At 52.6% G+C, this 16,550-nt stretch overlaps 1 non-coding gene across 1 annotated transcript; it reads right to left on the reverse strand.

Annotated features, from left to right (window-relative positions):
- Positions 1–16,121: 16,121 nt before the first annotated feature.
- TRNAS-GCU (transfer RNA serine (anticodon GCU)) lies at positions 16,122–16,204 on the reverse strand. Its single transcript has one exon. It is a non-coding gene; the product is annotated as a tRNA-Ser (tRNA).
- Between the last annotated feature and the right edge of the window lie 346 nt (positions 16,205–16,550).

Below are 16,550 nucleotides of genomic sequence, written 5' to 3' on the forward strand. Positions count from 1 at the left end.
AGGGGACCCAGGGGTAGGGCCCATGCAGCTAGGGTTTGGAGCCCCAGAGATGGGGCCCATGGAGCTAGGGATAGGGGTTCCAGGAGTGGGGCCCCTGGAACTAGGGTTAGAGGCCCCACGGGTAGGGTCCCTGAAGGTAGGGTTAGGCACCCCAGGGGTAAGGCCCCTGGAGCTAAGATTAGGGGTCCCACGGGTAGGTCCCCTGGAGCTAGGATTATGGGTCAAATGGGCACGAAGCCAGGAGCTAAGGTTAGAGCTCCCACAGGTAGGACCTCAGGAGCTAGGGTTAGGGATCCTAAGGGAAGGGCCTCTGGAGCTAGGGTTAGGTGCCCCACGGGCAAGAGCCCAGGAGCTAGATTTAGGGGCCCCAAGGATGGGGCTCCTGGAGCTAGGGTTAAGGTCCCCACGGGTAGGGCCCATGGAGCTAAGGCTAGGGGCCCCATGGGGAGGTCCCATAGAGCTAGGGTTAGGGTCCCCATGGGTAGGGCCCCTGGAGATAGGGTCAGGGGCCCCAGGGATAGAGCCCCTGGAGCTAGTGTCAGGGACTCTAACCCCCAGATGGCAAAGTTAGTTGTCTGACCGCGAGAGAGACAGGCAACACCAGCAAGGTCCGATCAAAAGCTCTTTATTGACAAGTGCACGCATCAACATAGAGCAGCTTGTCTCCCGAGAGAACCAGCCCGCTCTTTAAATCTTAGTATAAGCCTATATAGACAGTTCTGTCGCGTCATAAATTATTCACTGGAGCAACCCACTCCCTTCTTTTAACAACTAGAAACTAGACACCTTTAGTATACATACATACCTAAAGTTAGAAATGTAGGGGAGTTAAAAACAAACAACGAACAAAACCAGGGAGTGAAAACAAGGAGGCTGGGAAACTAGGGCTCTTATCAGTTCTTCGAAGGAGCTGCCCTAACACAGCACATCTGGTACTATGCCAGGAATGCAGCTTCTCGCTTATCTCACTTTTTTCCAGCGCTTGTGAGACATGCTGCTGCTTCTCAGTGTTTTCCACTCAGGAATTACCTAAAAACCTCGGTTAACCTGACTTTGGTCAGGTTGGCATACCTGTTTTGTCTGCAATATCTTTATTCAGGCCTAACACTAGGGATAGGGGCCCCACGAGTACGGTTCCTGGAGCTAGGACTGGGGGCCCAAGGGGTATGCCCCCTGGAGCTAGGGATAGGGGTCACAAAAGTAGGGCCTTTGGAGCTAGGGTTAGGGGCCCAACGGGTGGGGTCCCTGAAGCTAGGTTTAGGAGCCCCATGGGTAGGGCCCCTGGAACTAGGGTTAAGGGCCCCAGGGATGCGCCCCTGAAGCTAGGGTAAAGGGTCCCAGGGGTGGGGCGCCTGGAGATAGGTTTAGTGGCCCGACGGGTATGGCCCCTGCAGCTAGGATTAGGGGCCCCAATGGTAGGGCCCCTGGAGCTAGGTTTGGGGGTCCCACGGGTAAGTACTCTGTAGCTAGGGTTAGATCCCCATGGGTTGGGCCCCTGGAGCTAGGGTTAGAAGCCATAGGGATAGGGCCCTTGGAGCTAGGGTTAGGAGCACTGGGGGTCAGGCCCCTGTAGCTAGGGTTAGGGGCCCACGCATATGGCATCTGGAGCTAGGGTTAGGGGACACAGGGGTAAGGCCCCTATAGCTAGGGTTAGTGGTTGCATGGGTAGGACCTCTGGAGCTAGGGTTAGGGGCCCCACAGGAAGGGACCCTAGAGTTTGGGTTAGGGGCCCCAGGGCTGGGGCTCATGATGCTAGTGTTAGCGGTCCCAGGGGTGGGCCCTGGACCTAGGGATAGAGGTCCTAGTGGTGGGGTGCCTGGAGCTACAGTTAGGGGCCCCAGGGGTAGAGCCCATGGACCTAGGGTTAGGGGTCCCACGGGTTGGGACACTGGAGCTAGGGACAAGGGTCCCATGGGTAGGGCCCCTGGAAATTGGGTTAGTGGTTCCATGCATAGAGCCCCTGTAGCTAGCGTTAGCGGGCGCATGGCTAAGGCCCTTGGAGATAGGATTTGGGGCCCCAGGGACTTGGCCCTTGAGCTAGGGTTAGTGTTCGCGTGGGTGGGGCCCCTGGAGCTAGTGTTTGGGTTTCCAGGGGGTGGGGTCTATGGAGCTAGGGCTAAGGACCCCATGGGTAGGGCCTCTTTAGCTAAGGTAAGGGCCCTACGGGCAGGGTGCCTGGAGCAAGTGTTAGGGACTCCACGGGTAGGGCCCTTGAAACTAGGGTTAGGAGCCCCAGGTATGGGGCCCCTGGAGCTAGGGTTAGGGGATGCAGGGGTGGGGTCCCTGGAGCTTGGGTTAGGGGCCCCACGGAGAGGGTCCCTGTAGATAGGGTTAGTGGCGCAAGGGGTAGGGCCCCTGGATCTTTGGTAACGGACCCAAGGGGTAGGGCCCCGGAAGCTAAGGTTAGGGGTCCCATAGGTAGGGCCATTGGAACTAGGATTATGATTCCCACATGTAGGGCCCCTGGAGCTAGGGTTAGGGTTCCCAGGGGTGGGGCCTCTGGACCTAGTGTTAGGGGCACCACGAGGACGGCCCCTGGAGCTAGGGTTAGGGCCTCAAGGGTTAGAGCCCTTGGAGCTAGGGTTAGGGGAACCATGGGTAGGGCCCCTAGAGCTAGGGGAAGAAGCCCCACGAGTAGGGCCCCTAGAGCTGGGTTAGGGAAACCAGGGATGGGGCCCCTGGAGGTAGGGTTAGGACCTCAAGGGTTAGAGCCCTTGGACTTTCCATTAGGGGTCCCATGGGTAGGATCCTTGGAGCTAGGGTTAGGAGCCCTAGGAGCAGATCCTCTGGAGCTGGGGATATGAGCCTCAGTGGTAGGGCCCCTGGAGCTAGGGTTAGGAGTCTCACGGGTAAGGCCTCTGAAACTAGTGTTAGGGGCTCACAGGTAGGGGCCCTGACGTTAGGGTTAGGGGTCCCACTGGTAGGGTCCCTGGAGCTAGGGTTAGGGGTCTCACGGGTAAGGCCTCTGGAACTAGGGTAAGGGGCCCACAGGTAGGGGCCCTGCAGTTACGGTTAGAGGTCCCACTGGTAGGGCCCCTGGAGCGAGGGTTAGGGGCCCCACGGGTTGGGCCCCTGGAGCTAGAGTTTCGGGCCCCAGGGAAGGAGTCCCTGGAGCTAGGGTTAGGGGCCCCAGTGGTAGGGCCCCGGAGCAAGTGTTAGAGACCTTACGGTTAGGGCCCCTGGAGCTAGGGTTAGGGGCCTCACAGGTAGGGTCTAAGGAGTTAGGGTTAGCAGCCCAATGGGTAGGGCCCCGGTAGCTAGGGTTAGGGGCCCCAGGGGTAGAGCCCTGTAGCTGGGTTGAGAGGTTTATTTAAAATAGACATACATCTTTTAAGATCTGCTTCAGAAATGCTAATGTTGATATAAGCAAAAGTCTTCATAGTGTTCCCCTGGTCATCTTTCCTGATAACAATTTCCGCATCTGTAACATTTCCAGACTTGCTGAATCTTTCCTGCAGTTCAGCCTCAGATACTGTATGGCCAAGTCCTCCAACATATAAACGTTTTAAAACTTGTTTTTTCTCCATAATAAAAAGTCAGACTGTTTCATTTAGGACGTATGTTTTATCCTTCGCACATGTCCAGCCAGGAAAGGGTAGGGCCTCTGGAACTAGGGTTACGATCCCAATGGGTAGGGCCCCTGGAGCTATAGTTTGGGGCCCTACGAGCAGGGTCCCTAAAGCTAGGGTTAGGGGCCCCAGGGATGGGGCACCTGGAGCTAAGTTTAGGGGCACCATGGGTATGACCCCTGCAGCTAGGGTTAGGGCCTTAAGCGGTAGGACCCCTGGAGTTTGGGTTAGGGGTCCCACGTGAAGGGCCTCTGGAGATAGCGTTAGTGGCCTGACTGGTAGGGCCCCTGCAGCTAAGGATAGGGGCCCCAGGTTGAAGGGCCCCTGCACCTAGGGATAGGGGCCCTACGGGTAAGGCCCCTGGAGTTAGGGTTAGGGGCCGCACAGTTAGGGCCTCTGGAGCTATGGTTAGGGGCTTCACGTGTAAGGCCCCTGGAGCTAGGTTTACGGGCACCATGGGTAGGGCCCCTGAAGCTAGGGTTAGTGGCCCCAGGTATGGGGCACTTGGAGTTACTGTTAGGGGCTCCACGGATGGGACCCCTGGATTTAGGATTAGGGACCCCATGGGTATGGCCCCTGGAGCTAGCATTAGGGGCCCCAGGGGTAGTGCACCTGGAGCTAGGGTTAGGGGTCCCACAGGTAGGGACTCTGGAGCTAGTGTTAGGGGCCCCACGTGTAGGGCCTCTGGAGCTATGGTTTGGGACCCCTTGGGCAGTGTCCCTATAGCTAGGGTTAGGTGCCCCAGGGATGTGGCCCATGGAGCAAAGGTTAGGGGTCCCAGGGGTGGGGCCCCTGGAGCTAGGGTTAGAGATCTCACACTTAAGGCCTCTGGAGCTAGGATTAGGGGCCCACTCGTAGGGCCCCTGAAACAAGGGCTATGGGACCCACAGGTTGGGCACCTGGAGCTATTGTTCGGGGCCCCAGGGATGGAGCCTCTGGAGCTAGGGTTAGGGGCCCATGGGTATGGCAACTGGAGCTAGAGTAAGGGGCACAGGGGTAGGGCCCCAGGAGCCAGGGTTAGGGGCCCCACGGGTAGGGACCCTGGTGGAGTAGGGACTATCTGTGTGGGAGATGGGAGAGCAGGGGGTGACGTAAGGTGAGGGACAGGACCTAAGCCTGTAACTCCAGGTAGGCAGCGGGGAGGGGTCAGCACCTTTGCCTGGGAAGCTGGACACAGGAAGGGGCCGGCTGGAGGGAGTTAGTTCAGTTTTGGTTTGGAGCTGGGTTATTGGAATTCAGGGATTCCCAAACTGGGAACTAAGCTTTCTGAACCCCCAGAAGGACTCGATCGAGAGGTCCTGGTTGTGCCCAAAAGCTCTGCTGTATCCTTCGTTCCTGTTGGCCAAAAAAACCTTTTGTTTTACTGGCTGGCTGAGTCACTGTGTGTCCCAGGAAGAGGGGTGCAGGACCGGATTCCCCCACACTCCGTGACATAAATATCTGTGCCCCCCACTAACCCCCTAAGCCCCTCTGGGACCCCTGCAGCCTGAACGTAGGTATCTGTGCCCCCCACGAACCCCCTAAGCCTCCCAGGGACCCCTTCAGCCTGCATGTAGGTGGAACCCTTCTGCCAGGCTGAATTGATAGCAGCAAGGACTGGGTTCAATACATAGGGGTCCCTTCCCTACTACGTAATGCAAACCAGCTCGAGCCCCCACCCAGTGACATGGGAAAATTTTACATACGCACCCCTAGGTGCCTCAAAGAGGCGATACTTCCCCTCTCGCAAGCACAGAGTCTGGGTGTAGCAGAAAATGTTTAATAACGTGAGATAAACAACATAGCATTAAATTGGGAAAACACCTCAATTAGGCCGTGTCCTTTTCCCTGGGCTCTTGAGTCTAGCAATCCCCAAATCACTCCAAGACTCCAAAGTCCAATACCTCAAATGTTTCAAGAGTCCAGCAACCCCAAAATCACCCACAGTTGCGCAACCCCAGAGTTCAAGAGTCTATCTGCAGGGTTTTTCCCCTCTGCCAGCCTGGGTAGAAAGGAGCACTTTACGTGGTCCACTGCTGACTGCCCTGCCTCTCTGTGGGATTCTGCTTCCGCCTTCCCCATGAACTGCTCAGCTCGGTCCACCAGCTACTCTGTGCTGCCAGCCGACCGGTGATCTGCTCCAGCTGTCCTAAAAAACTACTCAGCTCACCTCACTCCGTGGGCTATTCCAACCATCCCACAAACTGCTTCTCTTTTTCAGCTGCTCTGCTCCACAAAATAACTTCAGACTCCCTTACTGGCTAACAAAGCTCTTTAGTGATTTCAGCTCAGGAACCTAGAACTTCAATTGTTAAAAGAAGCAAAGTCCAGCTTTACTCTTCAACTGCTAAAAGAGAAAAAAGTGCAATTCATGTTTTTGGTTCACCCAAGGAGCTCACTCCCTTGTCTAGCGAGTGCCACTCAATTGATGGTGAGAATCCCTGTCTCAAAGCAGTTTCACAGTTCCTCATCCACACAATCAGGGTGACAACACTCCACATCTCATGCCCCAACAACAAATAAACCGGGGATACCACAGCTGCCAAAGCAGCCATCCCAGGCTGTCGTTGCCGTGTCAGGAGGGTTGGGTGTGCCTATGCAAACACGATCAGCCCCTGAAATTCTTTTCTACACTCTCCATAATTCACCACCAGATGTCAAGGTAGAGTTCATCCTGCTTCTGCTTACATAGGTATCTGTGCTCCCCACAACCCCCTAATCCCACCGGGACCCATCTAGCCTGGATAAAGGTATCTGTGCTCCCCACAAACCTCTAAGCCCCCCAGGGAACCCGCAAGCCCAGATGTAGGCATCTGTATGCCCCACAAACCCCCTAATACCCACAGGACCCCTCCAGCCTGTAGGTAGGTATCTGTGACCCCCAGAGCCACACAAAGACCCTCAGGACCCCTACAGCATGGATGTTTGTATCTGTGACCCCCACAAAGCGCCTAAGCTACCCAGGGACCCCTACAATCGGGATGTAGGTATCTGTTCCCCCCAAAACACCTAATCCCCCCCGAGACCCCTCCAGCCTAGACATAGGTATCTCAGACCCCACAACCCTCCTAAGACCCCTGAAACCCCTCCAGCCTAGACGCAGGTATCTGTGCCCCTCACAAACCCCCTAGGCCACGATGGGACCCCTCCAGCCTCGACATAGTTATCTGAGCTCCCCCCACCCCCCCCTAAGGCCCCCAGGACCCCTCTTGCCTGGATGAAGGTATCTGTGCCCCCCACAAACCCCTAAGCCACACCAACATCCCTATAGCCTGGAAGTAGGTATCTGTGCACCCTCACAAACCCACTGATCCTCCCAGCGACCCTACAGCATGGACATAGGTATCTGTACCCCAAAATGCCCCAAAGCAACCCTGGAACCCCTACAGCCTCGAAATAGGTATCTGTGCCCCCCCACAACTCTCAAATACCCCCACAACCCCTCCAGCCTGGAAGTAGATATTTGTGACCTCCAGGAACCCCCTAAGCCCTCACCAGTGCTTCTCCAGCCTGGACATAGGTATCTCTGCCTCCCACAAGCCCCCTAAGACCCACAGGTCCCCCATCAGCCTGGTTGTAGCTATGTGTATGCCACACAAACCCCCGAAGCTCCCCAGGGCCCCCTCCAACCAGGACATAGGTATCTGCACAACCACAACTCTTTAAGTCCCCCAGGGATCCCTCCAGACCATGCATAGGTTTCTGTGCCCCTCACCAACTCCCTAAACCCCCAGGGACCACTACAGCTTGGACGTATGTGTCTGTGCTCACCACAACCCCCTAAGCCATCCAGGGACCTCTCCAGCCGGATGTAGATATTTGTGTCCCCTATGAAGTCCCTAATCCCCACCGGAATCCCTCCAGCCTAGACGTAGCTATCTGTGCCCCTCACTACCCCTAAGCCCCAGCAGGGATCTCTACAGCCTCTACGTAGGTGTGATGCTCTGTGCATTACCCTGCGTGGCCACACGGTGTCACTGTTCCTCTATGAGAGAAATGCTCTGTGCATTACCCTGCGTGGCCACATAGTGTCACTGTTGCTCCATGTGGGAAATATTCTGGGCATTAACCTGCATGGCCACACGGTGTCACTGTTGCTCCAAGCGGGAAATGCTCTGGGCATTACTGTGATGGAGTAGGGACTGTCTGTGTGGGGGATGGGAGAGCAGGGGGTGACTTTAGGACCGGACACGTGCTCAGCCTGTAACGTGAGCTAGGCAGGGGGGAGGGGGTCAGCACCTTTGCCAGGGAAGCTGGACACAGGAAGGGGCCGGCTGGAGGGAGTTAGTTCAGTTTCGGTTTTGGTCTAGGTGGTTGGAATTCAGGGAATCCGAAACTGGGAGTTAAGTTTCCTGAACCTCCAGAAGGACTCGATTGAGGGGTCCTGCTTGTGCCTCCAAACTCTGCTGTATCCTTCACTCCTGCTGTCCAATAAACCTTCTGTTTTACTGGCTGGCTGAGAGTCACCTTGTGTCCCAGGAAGAGAGGTGCAGGACCGGACTCCCCCACACTCCGTGACAGACCCTCAGCCCTTCCGGGACCCCTGTAGCCTGGACGTAGGTATCTGTGCCCCCCCACCAAACACCTAAGACCCCTGTAGACCCCTCCATCCTGAGCTTAGGTATCTGTGCCCCCTCACAAGCCCCCTAAGCCCCCCAGGGACCTATACAGCCAGAACATTGTTATCTGTGCCCCATATAGACTCCATAAGCCCCCCAGGACACTCCAGTGTGCACGTAGGTATATGTGCCCCTCAGAAACCCCCTAACCGCCCAGGACACCCTACAGCCTGGATGTAGGTATTTGTACCCCCACAACCCCCCTATCCCCCCGCCGGGACATCTACAATCTGGATGTAGATATCTGTGCCCCTCACAAAACCTCTAATCGCCCCTGGGACCGATACAGCCTGGACATACGTATCTGTGCCCACTCGAACCCCTAAGACCCCCTGGTACCCCTACAGCTGGGACACAGGTATCCTGGGCCCCCAAAAATCCCCTAAGACTCCCAGGATGCCTCCAGCCTGGACGTAGGTATCTATGCCCCCCATGAACCCCCTAAACCCCACTGGGACCCCTAGATCCTGGAGATTGGTATCTGTGTCCCCCCCAAAAACTCTCTAAGCCCCCCAGGGACCCCTACGGCCTGGACGTAGTTATCTGTGCACCTCAAGGCCCCTAAGATCCCTCGGACCCCTACAGCCTGGATGTAGGTGTGACGGTGCTCCCTGTGGGAGCCAGCTGAGGTCACTTAATCAGGGTGAACTGCAAACAAAACAGGGCAGACAAATCCCAAATGCTGGTGGTGATTTCAATACTTAGATTTACCAAGCCAGCACAAAGCAGCTTCTGTAGGACCTCACTGGTTACTTAGAAGTTTAAGCCACGCAGTTCCCTTAAAGTACCCAGCCTCAGGCCTCCGTCCAGACACACCTGTCAGATATGATGATGATTCCTGAAAATCTTACTTCATCATATAAAAGGAAAGATTCTTCCAATCCCAAAGGATCAGCCACATACTCAGGATCTATTACAACTTAGATCTTACCTAAAATACATGCTATAGCCTATTCTTATTAAGTAAGCTAAAATGTATTAGAAAAGAAAAGAGAGAGAATGTTGATTAAAAGATTAATAGACATATAGACTTGAATTCAATTCTTGAGGTTCAGATACATAGTAGAGGTGAGCTTGTAGTAGCCAAAAGTCCTTTTTGAAATAGTCCATAGGTTATAGTCCAATTTCCATATTCAGGGTGGCTCCAGTCAATGACTGGGGATCACAATCCTTGTGGCTTAAGGTTTCCCCGTCTTGAAACCCAAAGCAGATATGAGATGAAGAAGGATCGTGTCCCAGGCTTCTTATACATTTCCAGCAGCCTTTCGGCCTGAGAAAACAATAGGCTTAGCTCTCCTTCCAAACATCCTGGCAATTAGTACAGGGTAATTTATTCATTAAACAGTTCAAATAGAGGTTACCACAACCTTCAAAGAGACACATAGACAATAATACTATTTCACTCAAGTACCATCATAAATGTTAATATTCCTTTTTTGCTCTTTGAATTAAAATTATAGCAACAGACAAGACTTGTTTGCTTACATCACAAGACCTGAGCAAAAATCTCCCCTTCTACTTCTAACAATGCAGACTTGCATTTCAAAGCTCTGTTCATTTACATATCTTGCTAAGCAGTTCTTAAGGTTCACCCATGGGTCAGGTCAATCGGTGAGGTGAGTTAATTAACTCTTTCTGGACCTGTCACCTTTCAATGAGATATTAGATTATACTTATAATGTCACAGTGGTGGTGAGTCGACTGCTGCAGCTCCCCGTAGACTCTGCCTGCATCTCTCACCAAGCTGGAGTACAGCAGTCAAGGGGAGAGCACTCGATGTGTTGCATCTATACTAGACGCGATATATCGACCCCGCTGGATCGATCGCTGCCCACCGATTCGGCAGGTGGTATAGACATACCCCGAGTATCTGGTGATCAGAGCTGGACCCCGGAGGGGGACACATTGAAGGAACTCAGGGGTTAAGGTGCCTCTATTGTCAACTGTCAGGGCTGCTGTAGCTCAGAGGAGGGTGCTTGACTACCTGGCAGGCTTAGGTGCCGCAAACCTGGGAGGTGGGAGAAGTGAAGCGGTCACGGTGTGCTTGGGGTGCTCGTGCTCGGAGCAGGGGTGAGCTGGGGCGTGGGGGGGGTGCTGCAGGGCAGAGCGGGGGAGTTGCCACAAGAGGGGCGCCTCAGGGTGGAGGGGGGAGCTGCCACGGGTGGGGCGCCTTAGGGCGGGGGCGCGGGGGAGGAGGGCGCAAGGTGGAAGTTTCACCTACGGCATGAAACATCCTTGCACGGGCCCTGCCCCATGCCCTGCCTGCAGCCAGCCCTGCACCCCCTGCCCTGCCCTGCCCGCAGCCAGCCTCTGTCTCCATCCAGCCCTGCACCTTCTGCCCTGCCCGCACCAGCCGCATCCTCCCTGCCCTGCCTGCAGCCAGCCCCACAGCCAGCCCCTGACACACCCCCTGCCCTGTCTCCAGCCAACTCCTGCCGCTCCCCCCTGGGGCCCTGCCCAAAGCCAGCCAGCCCCCACACACCCCCAGCCTGCACCAGCCCTGCACCCCCTGTCTGCAGCCAGCCCCGCACCCCCTACCCTGTCTCCTGCCAACCCCTGATGCACCCCCCAGCCTGAAGCCAGCCAGCCCCGCATCCCTTGCCCTGCCTGCAGCCAGAGCCTACCTCCAGCCAACTCCATGTCCACTGATGCCCTGCAGTTCCCAGGGCAGTAACCATGCACATCTGCTTCAATGAAGGGGGCAGGGAGCAGCTGGGACCCACACATGTGCACACTCTTGGGTGACCAGACAGCAAATGTGAAAAATCGGGACTGGGGTGGGGGTAATAGAATCCTAGATAAGAAAAAGACCCCAAAATTTGGACTGTCCCTATAAAATCGGGACATCAGGACACCTTAGCACACCCCCAGGACTCCTGAGTTCCATTGCTGGGTTTCCTATTGGTTCCACTGCTGGTTGTTTTCCTTTTCCTGGGGGGACTTTCGGCAAGTTGCTCCCCACTCTCGGGCTCTGTCCCCAGCAGTCAAATGGGGATTTCATACTTTCCCGCTATTGGAAAGTGCTGGGAGAATCCCCCAGCAAAAGCTGCTCTGACAGTGCTAAGCAGCACCTGACCACTCAAGGTCAGAGCTCGGTACCTGGGAGGAGTGTTTGGCTCTGGGGTTTCACTTCAGCCCAGTCTAGAGAGAGGGGCCCAACCATGGAGTTTGGCTCAAGAAGACCAGGTGTCCAATTTGTTAAGGGCGTTTTGAATTCCAACCCTGTGCTCCTAAGTGCTTGGTGTCAGTTGCAAATTTTAGAAGCATGCTCTCCACTGCATTTTCCAAATCATTCATGAAAATATTGAATAGTATCGGACCGCGGACTGATCCCTGCAGGACCCACTAGGTACACCCTCTCCGTTGGACAGCCAAACATGGAGAAGGGCTCCTGGAGTCTGGGCTTTCAACCAGCTCTGCACCAACATTGCACTGATTACAGCTGGACTGCATTTCCCTCGTTTGCTTGTGAGAATGTCCTACGGGACTGTGTCAAAAGCCTTAGCAACCCCAAGCTAGATCCCATCTACTGTTTACCCACCTCCACCAGGCCCAAAACCCTGCCAAAGAAGGAAAGAGGATTGGTTTGGAATGATTTGTTCTTGACAAATCCATGCTCACTAGTCCTAAGAACCAAACTATTCTGTAGGTGCTGTTGACAAACTGAGTGCTTAAGAATGTATTGCAGGATCTCTCCAGCAATGGCAGTGAGGCTAGCTAGTCTGTAAGTCTCAGGGGTCTCTTTGTTCCCCTTTTAGAGAAAGATCCTGTCTTGTTCATGGATGGGAAGAGGTTCTTTTTCAGGGATCTCAGACGAGAACTGGGGCACAGCACCTGGTTTGTCAAGGACACAAAAAAGGAGGCAGGAACCTCTTCTCTCCTGCTGGCAAAGAACCCCAGGTACCTGAAAGACAGGGACTCACATCCCTGAATGGGCTTTTAAAAAGGCACTGGTTAAAGATTGGCCCCGACCATTTCTTGTTTCCATAGACTAGACATTTTAGCAAACTTTAGAATTCCTTGGAGCTAAACACTGTGAAACTCCCCTTTCTCCTTCACAGAGGGCTTTAACGCCCCTTATCTCACTCAGGCTCACAACTGCCCGGAGTTTGAGAACTGTCCCTGTTCCCATTGGACTGATGGGAGGAGCCTGAGGTGCAGAGAAGGGAAGTGACCTACCCAAGCGCCTACACAGTAAGGTGGTGGCAGAGCCAGAAAGAGAAGCCACCAGTCCTGACTCCAGTTCTAACAGACAATAACCCCCCCAGAGGCAGGGATAGAGCTCAGGAATCGAGATGGTGGGGAAATTTCATTGAATCCATTTCTGTCAGAAAATCCCATTCAGGCTAATCCGGTTTGTTTCTCAAAATCATAACAAGTGGGATGAAAGTTCTTTGCAAAAATATTGTATTGCAAAACAAAAGCATCTCCTGTTTGTCAGAGTGTGTTAAATTGTCTCCTCGCACACAAAGAGGAGACACTTAGATCTCAAACATTAGATAAGATGCTTCAGTCTGAGCTAAGTCATTGCTGCTCTTAACAATTTCAAAATAAAAAAATGCAAAAAAAATAGACTATTTCAGCTATTCTATTACGTGTTAATCTGCTCTGAGTAAACGTGATAGGACACCTCATATTATGCCCTACTCCTAGTGACACTCTCCAATGGATCCCCATCCTCCACCCACCGTCGGGTAGGTAAGAGCGGATCATTATTATTTCTACTTGAAAGAGGGAGAAGCTAAGGCTGAGAAAGGAGAATTGACTTGTTTTAGGTCACACAGCCAGTCAGAGGCAGAGTTGGGAATAGGACCCAAGAGCCCTGATTTTCAAACTACCCATTGGATCTTGAATTTCAGACACTGAATGACCTGAATAAAGTGCTCTCAGATGAGCTCCAGACCAACAACAGTGACAGTAACTATTCAGCAAGTATTTGAGGAGAACTGCAATGTTAGAGAGAATCATGAATTGCTCAGAGACAACTAATGCAGAGAAGCGGCAAAATTCATCAAACATAGAACTGGTTTTGACTTATAAAGAGAAAAACAAGGACCTGAGTCTCCTCCCTGTCAATAACCCCCGGCTCAGCCAATCAGGGTAGAGACTGAGGATGGGAGGCTGAGGGATCTCACCAGAGAGCCCAAAGGATGGCCCAGGTCACCAGTGGGGATCACTTCCCGAGCAATAGTTCAGCCTCACATTTTTGGGTAGACCTCCCACAGTGAGAACTGCAGAGCACTGCCCTGCAAAAAACTAAAAAAACCACACACACACTCTCTCTCTCCCCCTCCCTCCTGGTGTTGGGAGGGGAACAGGTCAAAGGACAAAGGAAACAAGAGAAGAGAAAGGAGGGAGGGAGCGATGGAGGAAGAGGTGAAACAAAAAGGACAAACCCTAATGTCCCCAGTGATTCTAAGGGACAAAATCCCAGGTGCAGAATAAAATTCTGCCTCCTTAAGCTCGTGTTTTCCATGCCTCGAATTCACCTGTCACCAGATGGATCAGACTGAACAGCTTTCAAACCTCCAGGAGGCTCTTACCTTCTAAACAGGGACGGCTGTTTTCTAGTAAAATCACTACAAGGGAAGGAGAAACCTCGAAAGAGGTTCCTCCTGGTGCTCACGTCCGTGAACCCGAATACTCTCTCAGTCCTCAAAGAGAGACCTGGAGAAGGAGACTTGCTGAAGCAAAGCCACAGGGGTCTCTGAGGTTTCCCTGGCCCCTCACCCCTGTCCTGCCTTGCTGATGTCAGCATCTCTCTGTGAGGTCACCACCTCCCCACCACCTTGGACCAATAAGTCTTAGGTCCTGCAAAAGGCCTTTGTGATGTCACTGCCACATCCCTCCTTTGCTGTGCCAATGTCCTGCCCCTGGCCTGGACCTTTGGAGGTTTGAGCTACTCCCTGTGGATCACTCCACTCAAGGAGCGTTCATTCTAGTCAGCAAGCCGGCTAGACAGGAAAACATCAGACGCTGCTCCCAATGCTACACTCAGTTTTTCAGAAATTAGTCGACTTTCTGGCCAGAAGAGACCATTAGATCATCTAATCTGACCCCCTGCATGTCACAGGCCTCCTGTATGACACAAGAGCTACTTTGGGGGCAAACACATTCAAGAAAGGCATCTAGTCTTCATTAAATGACATCAGGAGATGAAGAATCCACCCCTTTCCTTGGTAGCTTGTTCCTGTGGTGAATCATCCTCGCTGTTGACTATTTGTGCCTTAGTTGTAATAGGAATTTGTCTCTTTTCACCTTCCAATCATTGGGTCTTGTTATGCCTTTCTCTGCTAGATTCAAGAGCCCTTTAATAACCAATCTTTTCTCTCCATTAAGGCACTTCAACACTTCAGCGAAGTCACCGTTCAATCTTCTTTTCATAAGCTAAACAGGTTGAGCTCTTTCACTACTCACTAGAAGGTATTTTTCTCCAGCCCTCAGAACATTTGGTAGCTCTTTGCTGCCCTAGCTCCAATTTCACAACATCTTTTTCAAATGAGGACACCAAAACTGAAAGCTATTCCAATATCAGTCTCACTGATGCCATGTCACCTCCTGTGACGTTATTGACATAATCTGTAACTGTGCAGATCACTGTTGCGACCACTGTTCTATATTTGCAGCCAATACTGTAGAAAGGTTGTCATGTAAGGGGTCTATGGAGAGGTTCTGATTGGCTGATTATAATGATGCTATCTCTAGATGTGTATCATTTTTGTAGTTGATGTTATGAATATTGGCTCTATGCTGCCCATATTTCAAACTTGTGCCATAATGGGGGACAAAACAGCTACCTTGTTAGAAGTGGCTTTGCCAATAGAAGGAACCTGGGATTTAAACTCCCAATGATCGCACTGTGTTTGGGATCCATTTGAATTCCTCTCCCAGGTCTTTGACACTTTCATCTCCACTCATAGCGACTCTGATAGAGGATTAAAGAAGTCAAAGCATCATCTCCAAGCACAGACAACGGAGAATGCTTCATCACATGACACTTTGAGAAGTGGATGGATAGAACGTGATGAAGATAAACTCTGCCTGGCTCAGACAAAAGATAACAGTTGTGCAGTGATGAGGAAGGAGGGAATCTCTGAGTCACCCGTCCACGGTCGTGTCTTCACAGTGCTCCCAAGCTGGAGAGTGAAGAACCCCCTCGGTCCCACCGTGAGACTGAGGAACAGGAGGTCTGTCACTCCCATTCCTGCCGTCCTGCATTCCTGGTGTCCAGCATCCCAGAGGGCCTCCGTGCCAGCAACGAAACCCAACCGTCGTCTGGACTCCCCAGTGCTCCTCCTCAACGGCTCTAAATCAGCGGGAGAGTGGAAGGTCCTGGGCGTCGCGCCGGCACCTGGGATCCACTGCACCTGAACAGTGGGGAAAGGTTTCTGTGTTGGGGCATTGTTTAGTGTTTTCTAGTTTCCAAGGGAGGGTTTATGGGCCTGAGCGTTAAGCTCCCAAACCCAGTCACTGTTTCATTGTATTCATTAAGTTCGCATTTTCCCCTGTTCCCCCAGCTTTCTGTACCTTTACCCTGACTACACTTACCTTGGTTTGTGCCAAACCACCTTGTCTCCTCTTTATTTTATTTACACCTCAGAAGGAGGGAGGCAAAATCCACTGGTGATAGAGACAGGAGGGAGTCGAGTTTGTATCTTCTGAGAAAAGGGGCTTTTTCCTTTCCTATTTCTCCCCTACCATTTCTAACATTTTCCTTTGAAGCGTTGCCTTATTCAGCTTGAGGAAACATTAGCTTTTAAGATAAAAACTACGAAATACAGAACTAGAGACATTTTTTAGAAATCTGGGATTTAGACATTTTATTTAAAGCCGGGGGGGGGTGTTGGAGTTTCTGAGAAGGTTTTTGTTTGCAAGAAGCAACATTGTTGTGTCTGTTATTGTACCAAGTGGGGAGATGGTTGTCTATAAAGGAAGAGTCAAGACTAAATGCATCCAGTGAGGATGGGATTTGAACCCATGCATGCAGAGCACAATGGATTAGCAGTCCATCACCTTAACCACTGGGCCACCTCAACTGAGCTGTAACAAAAGGGACAGAAGGAGAAATCTAAGGCCGACAGAGATAGGGACACAAAGGAGTTTTTAAATACTAAGCGTAAGCAGGGTCTGAATGAGCTCCCCCCTCACATCTAGTGAGGAGCTGGGGAAAGACTTCAGGAACAGACCGTGTTTGCATAGACACACCTACTCTGCCTAGCTATGCAGCATGATGGGGCCGCTTCCCCAAAATGACCAGTTTTGGATGGTGTTGGGTTACAAATCACTTTAGGATTGAGTGGAATAAAATGTTATTCTCCTTCCTGTATGAGTGAAGGGCAGCAGAACAGACCTAGTCCATCCTGATGGAGGGGTGAGGTGAGGT

This window comes from Gopherus flavomarginatus, chromosome 7, assembly GCF_025201925.1.
Source record: "Gopherus flavomarginatus isolate rGopFla2 chromosome 7, rGopFla2.mat.asm, whole genome shotgun sequence".
NCBI classification, from domain to species: domain Eukaryota; kingdom Metazoa; phylum Chordata; order Testudines; family Testudinidae; genus Gopherus; species Gopherus flavomarginatus.